Raw genomic sequence first — 7,349 nt, 5'->3', positions numbered from 1 at the left:
GATTTGAATGTTACAACATAAACTTGAAAAAATCTTGGGCGGAGGTTATTGAACCGAGTATGTGTAAAAGCAATGGTTATTGTAGTAAGGTTTATAGGCTGATCCCGTGCAAAAGCTCAAGTTATGGTGGAAGGTTGTTTGTGTTGATCTTGTAAGAAGCTCTATATTGTTTTCAATGGAAATTTCAATGGGGTCTCTGATGGTCTGGAGTAGGCTAAGTGGTTTAGGCAAAACCATGATGATTCTCTAGTGTGATTATTCTATCTCTTATCTCTTTGATTTTAATTATTTATTTTATTTCCACTGCTTATTTCTTTTCCTCTCATCTTCCTTATTATTATGCTACATTATCTCTATCAGTTTATCTCTTCTAATATAAACGTTTTCAAAATAAAAAAATTTTTAAACCATTTTTTAAAAATTTAAAATATCACAATTCATCAACTTTTTAAACCCCATTAAAAAGTTGTTATTTCTCTACTCACCATCTTTCAAAGGACATATCTGTTAGAACACATAATTATAGTGAACAAGAATATGCGCAGTAATATTATGGTAAGGGTTGGTGGAGAAAGACAAGAGGGAAAGTCTCATTCTTATTAATTGAACAACAACTTTGTGAATACAAGATCACAATTACAAAGATGTTTTTGATTCATGGCAAACTCAATAAGTATACAGGCAACAAGGGACAAGCAGAAGAACTCAAGGAAAAGCAAGCATTGGTCATTTGTGACAGAGCAGGTCGACCTACTATGCATATAGGTCGACCCAACATAAGCAAAACAAGAAAAATGCAGAAAAGCAGCAGCTAGGTCGACCTACTGTCAACCTAGGTCGACCTAAAATGGAGAAAATTTCACATACCTCTGTTAGGTCGACCCACACATCAACTAGGTCGACCTAAACTGAAGAAATATTCCAAAAACTCATTTGAAGAGAATTTTGGTCGACCTACTTCCCAAACAGGTCGACCTAACTGGGAGCAAAATCATTTCAAGTTAATGCACCTCTGCTAGGTCGACCTAAGCTCTACAAGAGGTCGACCTAACTGATCAAAAATGCCAAAATGTCTGTTATTCTTGGCTCCAACTGATAGGCACTCATATATATTATCAAAGGTTCAATTATTGAAATCAACACCAAAGACTGAAAGATACACAAAGGCTTCTCATCTTCGTTCTTCGTCATCTCCAACACAATTACACATAATCATTCTTGCGTTGAGGGTTAGTGATCGAGTTCGATAACGTCCATGGAACGGAATTGAAGATTCCTAGTGGGTGAAGATTTGTGGGGTTTTTGGTGAATAAAATCTGCGGGTTTTGTCCTCCAAGATAGGTGTTTCTTGGGGGTTTTTATCAAGAGGTTTCATCGAGGATCCATCTGAGTGTGAAGATTGAAGAACAAGGGTTCAAGGCAATTCAAGACACTGCAGAAAAGGGATTAAGTGAAGCTCTTGGATAACCTTGATCTGACTCAAGATTAAGGGGGAAGAAGATTCAAAGGATCGACATAATTGGTTTATGGTTTATCGCTTTGTTATCTTCTTTGTATATACTACTTTCAACATTAATGAAAGATTTCCCAATTTCAATTTGGAATTGGGGGCAGACGTAGTCGTAGCGAGGACGATCGACGAACTGCCTAAACAAATATCGTGTTCTTGTCACTTTTACCTTTTCATTTACGTTCTGTTCATATTTGGTTATAATAGCAAATTGATCAACGATCCGAGTGTTAAGATTGTGAATTAAGAACTTATATAAACCTCACAATCCATCACACATTGAATCACCATCAATTTGATCATTATCACCAAGTGTTTGTGTTTTTGCTTCTTTCACCATTACTGCATTGCAAACATCGTTCATCATATAAGAAGTTAATTGATTTTCAATAGAGCGACGTATTGATTCTATAGTGTATTCTCTTATCGTTTATCTCAAGCTGGTTAGTGGTTTTAACACATATACAATCGTTTCAATAGTGGTTCGGAATAGACGCGAGTCGATTCAGAATCACTTCCGCTTAAAGTTCAATTAATTCCGCAAAACTGCTTAAGATCTATTCACCCCCCCTCTAGATCCTAAGGCCAGCGTCTAACAAACTTTATTTACATTATTTGGATATGAGAAATGCTAGCGACACTCTCTTTTGAACACTCTCTCAAATACTTTCTCTCTTATTGGTTGAAACATGTGTGGGTCCTACTACTTTATGTGGGACCTATTTTCAAAGTGAGGGGCCCACACATGTATCAACCAATAAGAAAGCGAGTGCTTGAGAGAGTGTTCAAAAGAGAGTGTTGCTAGCACTCCTCTTTGGATATTTATAAGTGACATACATATTGGTCACACATTTGCTAGCTAGGATAACTAACTAATAATATTCTAACTAAACAAAGAAAATATAGTTTATGAATTAGAACTCAACACTTCCCCTTATTTCATAATCGTTTAGCACTTATAACACCAAGCTTGTTTCTTAAAAACTGAAATCTGTCAAGTTTTAGAGCCTTTGTGAAACCATCTGCTAGCTGCACTTTAGTTGGACAACATTGCACTTCAATAATCCCATTGCTTACTTGTTCTCTAATGAAATAGAATCTTGTATCAATGTGTTTACTCCTGCCATGTGAGATTGGATTCTTTGTAAGACTAATAGCTGACTTGTTGTCAATTCTGAGTATGAGAGGTGATAGGAAAAATGACAAGTGTACTATTTTTGCCTATTGTAGTAATAAGAGGTATTTTCCCAAGTATCGAATCACGAGGAGTGCGTAGTAACTACTAAGTGTTTACTAGTTCAATTGAACAAAAATAATAAGATGGTTTGATTTTAGAGAATTATTGCAGTAGTAAATACACAAATAAATAGATTTGTCTTTTTGAATGTAAAAGATGCTAGGTGAGTGGTTAATTTGGCTTGTAATGCTATGAAACTTGAATTACCAACAGTCAAGTATATGATCTCAATTACCAATCTCTCGAGTGTTTTTCCGTAAGTCCTTAGTGAAAAACCTTTGAACATTTATTCTTAATCCCAATACCCATAAAGAAGAAGAATGAATTCAAGCAATCATAATATCAAGATTTTAAAAGGTGATCCTAAGGTATCCCTAGTCCTAGAGGATATCTATTGTGATCCAATTATGCAAGAACCCTAACAGCCATAGCCATGTACCTGTCAGTCTTAAATCTATCTCAAGTTGACCGCAAGAGAAAGCATGAACACATTGCAAAACTGAATTGAAAACATAAATCAATAGATTGCATAATTCAAGAATCATAGTCATTACATAAACCAAATTAGGACCACCCCCTAGCATTGGGGGGTTTAGCCTCTCATAATATTCAAGAAAGATACACAAAGGAATTTAGACATTACTTTCAAACTATGATGACCTTGATCTTCAATGGTGTCCACCGTTGAATCTCTCCGCCTCCAATGTTCTTGATAAACCTATCCTCTCTCCTCTGGTGTTTTCTATCGTATTCATCAAAAAGTGGCTTTTCCTCTCTCTCTCAAAATCACTTATAAATTATTCTAGGTTTTCAGGTTCAAGCCAAAATACCCAAACTGCCCTCAAAACATAAAAATCTGAAATTATGTCCCGCACCGCTGACACGGCCGTGTCACTTGACACGGGCTGACCATGTCAGCTTCTGTTTCGTGTTTTAAGTGGCCTTCAGAAGAGTTGATACGGCCGTGTCACTTGACACGGGCTGCCCGTGTCAGCCTCTGCCCATGCATTCCAACTTTTTCCTTTTCGCTCCTCTTTGTGCACCAATGTACGCGAGATCTTTCTGTAATCCAAAGCCAACCTACAACAATCACCAAAAGAGATCAAAAGCACCTAATAGACATGATAATGAGCAAAATAACATAAAGCAAGCAAATTAACTAATACTAACGAAATCACTGAAAAACTCTTAAAACAACCACAAAGTGTTACCAAGTATGACGATCTTCTGCCGAATTCATGACAAAACTAAGTAGAAATGGTGACCGATCACAACCCCAAACTTATCTCATTGCTTGTCCTCAAGTGACGCAAGAGATCAAACTGAGGTCACCTTGAACATTTCTTTTCCACAACATAGTCGATGTCTTTCGCAACTTGCTTCCCTTTCTTGATTAAGCTTTTGATATATCGAACCTTGTTGTCCATCACACTTCACATCAGAGTATCTTTCACCTGCAACCTTTTCACACTTCTCACATTGTCTCTCGGGGTTAGAGTGCTTTTCGCTCAACATCACGATATGCAATATCAACTCTTGGCTTTGCATACATCCTACTTTCACTACACAAAAAGAATTCACACACTTTTGAGGACTTTTTAGGTTGTAACGGGGCTGAGGTGGTAGGTAGGATAAACAAAGGACGGATATGCAAATGGTTTTGTGGTCTAGCACTTATGTTATTCTTTTTTTCTTTGTGTTCGGGTTTGTGTGAGGGGGTTTCTTCTTAAACTCCCCTATTTTACCCAATTACCGGGTAATCAACATTGTTCGAGTCTTTCAAATTTTTAGGCAAGTGTTTCAAACTATTTTTCTCTTTCCGCTTTTTTTTTCTTTTTTTTCTTGTGCGTTACACACTTTTCTTTTCTCTTTTTTTTTTACAATTCACACTTGCCCTTTATTTTCTTAAGAACCACCCCAAACTTACAATTTCACACAAATTCAATAGAAACAATAACTACACAAGTTCCTAACAAAGATGATAGAATTATGGTTATGGATGACATGTGTGGGTTAAAACAAACAAGGGGGAATGGCTCAACGGGTTTAACGAGGGATAAAACAAGATATAAATGAAGGTAGGAAAGGCTTTGAGGAAAACAAACAAGTGCCTTAGTGTGTGATTTCTACTCGTACTGTGTCGGTAGGACAAACGCAAAATTAGAGAGATAAAGCCATACCTGATTTCACTCTCATGATGATCTTTTCATGTGTTTGGCTCTTTATGTTCCTCACCATGTAGGTTAAGTTTGCAGCTTCAACACACCTTTATGTCATGTGACTTTTCTTTCCGGCTCGATTTCACCACTTACCTTCTCAGTCCAGTTCTTCATGTTGCGTCCGACATTTTCGACTACATCCACTTCCAAAGTGCCTCGAGGGGTTAAGTTTGGGTTGTATCGTTCACCCACTCACTACCAATTTAATCATGCCTTCAGCAACCACCTTCAACCTGTAACACTTTGGACAGAATTTAAAAACTACCACATACCAAATAAGAAAACACACCTAATACCAAATAAGAAAACACACTTAAAATAAAACATACTTAAAACAAGAAAACAGTAAAATAAAATCCCTCCCCCACTTAAACTAAACATTGTCCCCAATTTTTTTGTACATGCGAGAGAGAACTTACAGAGCACATCATTGTGGAGGAGGATGGGAGAAATGCAACATCAATTGTTGTATCATGTGGTGCATGTTTGTTAGCATTTCTCCTTGTCGGGTTTGCTCGGTTCCTTGGCGGAATAGCTCATTCCCTTGGCGGGTTTGTTTAGCCCTAAGCTCCGCAACCTCTCCTTGTAGCCAACGCCATTCTTCCGGAGTGTGTGAAGGAAACTGTCTACCACCTTGCGATGACTCACCCATATTTAAATGTATGTTCTCGCTTTCCCTTTGATTTTCCTCTCCTGGTACAAAATGGAAGTCTGATCCAAAAATCTCATAGAGCCAGTTCTCACGATCAATGGTGGATATTTTTTCCGAGTTTGGGAGGTGCATAATCACTTGTTTTGACACCTTGTACCCATACTGATTTCCCTGTTTTTCAATCATGACTTGATTAATAAGAGCATGCATATCAAGTTTAGTCATGCCTGCAACTTGGTTATCCTGATAAACCACTGGATCACAGCCTACAAACTTGGCAATTTGAGTGATTATTCCTCCAACAGAAATATCACCTGACACGGCTTTACCTACTTTTCTCAGATGGGCTGCCACAAATGCAGCGACATTGACCGGGCTCCCCTCGGTCATCGCATACATTAGAAAAAGTTCCGCTTGGGATATAACGCCCGTGCTATCACCCTTGCCAAACAAAGAATAAGCCAGACATTTTTGGACATACCTGAAGCATGGGTTGTGAATTTGAGTTGCCTTAGCACCCTTAGCTTCGTATTCTTGCAGTCCAGTGATATCTTTCCAAAACCTGCTTAGACTGAATGTCTGGGGAAAGCTTCTCGGCCCCTCCACAGGTATATTGAGGACTGCAACCAATTCCTCTAAGGTCAAACAATACTCCTCATTGAAGAGGTTGAACGTTAGAGCACGTGTGCACATAGGAACAACACCTTCCCATTTTGTATGTACTACGTACTCAACAGTACTTAGAAATTCAATAGTAATTCGCTCATAAGTGGGTGTGTCGTTCCCCATAAATTCTAGCAACCCTACATATTAAGCAGTGTATAAACTTCCTCAGCTAGGCCTAAATCTGCTAAAGTTTTATCACAGAGATACCTATTCGGAATTATCTTCCGACGAGCGTGGTGTGAATACCGAACTTCATGTTCTAGTTTTTCGAAAGAGATGTTGTGAGCATTCGTTCCCTTTGTGGCAGCATTACCGCGCCTGGTGCGTGACCTTGATGGTTCGCCCATCGGTTGTTTTCCTTTTGCACTACGCTTCAGGGGCATTTTGGGCAACCTACAAAAATTCAAAACTTGAAATTTGTGGTTAGGGAAAATGGTGACCGTAGACGGGTATAGCACAAAATTTGGGACACTTTTTGTGAAGGTGATATGGGGAGATAATGATTTGTGAGAGAGATAGATGAAGGTTTGTGAAGAGTTTTAATGGAGTTTAGGGGTTTTTTGAGAGAGAGATGAAAGAAGGAAGAAGAAAAATATGGTGGATAGTGATGAGAGAGAAGGGGATAGTGGAATAAAGAGTGATAATGGTGGGACCCTCCAACAATGCAAGAGAAATAAAATTTTGAAAAAAAAATTTGCAAGCAGTGATACAGCCGTGTCATCCCACACGGGCTGCCCGTGTCACATTTTGTTTATTTTTCTTCTTGCGCAATGAAAATGATGTTCAGCCTGACACGGGCTGACCGTGTCAGGCGCTGTCTTCAAAAATTTCCCTTTTTTCTGTGTGTTTTCTCTTTCTTCTCTATGCATTCCTTGATGGCTCTGTAAATGCAAAAACAAAACACAAAATGAATATGTTAAAAACGAACTAGTGGGTTGCCTCCCACTCAGCGCTTCGTTCAATGTCGCATGGCTCGACGGGTCCTCATCTGATCAAGTCAGACGAAGATAATCAATTGTTCTGGATCCTTGTTCTGTTATATACGGTTTTAACCGTTGACCGTTC

This window comes from Vicia villosa, unplaced genomic scaffold, assembly GCF_029867415.1.
Source record: "Vicia villosa cultivar HV-30 ecotype Madison, WI unplaced genomic scaffold, Vvil1.0 ctg.005288F_1_1, whole genome shotgun sequence".
Lineage (NCBI taxonomy): Eukaryota > Viridiplantae > Streptophyta > Magnoliopsida > Fabales > Fabaceae > Vicia > Vicia villosa.
Note: the sequence above shows the minus strand (reverse complement) of the source record.